The following is a 486-nucleotide window of genomic DNA, read 5'->3' on the forward strand; positions in this document are numbered from 1 at the left end:
AATCTCTACGACCGAAAACAGAGAACCTATGAAATAGATCCCCGTTAGGATGACCATTGCATTCAATAGGCAATACTCCCTTCACATCCCTCTGTCATTCACTGCACTCTGAGAGGAAACCGGGCTTTAGCATGCTGCGAAGCGCATATCAACGTAGAAATCTAGCACAAACTTACTTCACCACCTCCATAGGAGGCAAAGTTTGTAAAACTGAATTGTGGGTGTGGTGGGGGGTGTATTTATAGGCATTTTGAGAAACTTTTCCCCTCCTGGTAGGAATGTATATCCCATACGTCACTAGCTCATGGACTCTTGCCAATTACATGAAAGAAAATGTCCTATCTTAAGGACACCAGGGATTTTTTTTAAAAAGGCCAAAGAGTTAGAATTTGAGACAAATACTTTATTTTCCCTATGGATGTTAAAAGCCTATATTACAGCTAAAAACATGAGACTGGCATAGTGATATTAAAAAAAAGTATTATT

This window comes from Bombina bombina, chromosome 4 (assembly GCF_027579735.1).
Source record: "Bombina bombina isolate aBomBom1 chromosome 4, aBomBom1.pri, whole genome shotgun sequence".
Classification (NCBI taxonomy): domain Eukaryota; kingdom Metazoa; phylum Chordata; class Amphibia; order Anura; family Bombinatoridae; genus Bombina; species Bombina bombina.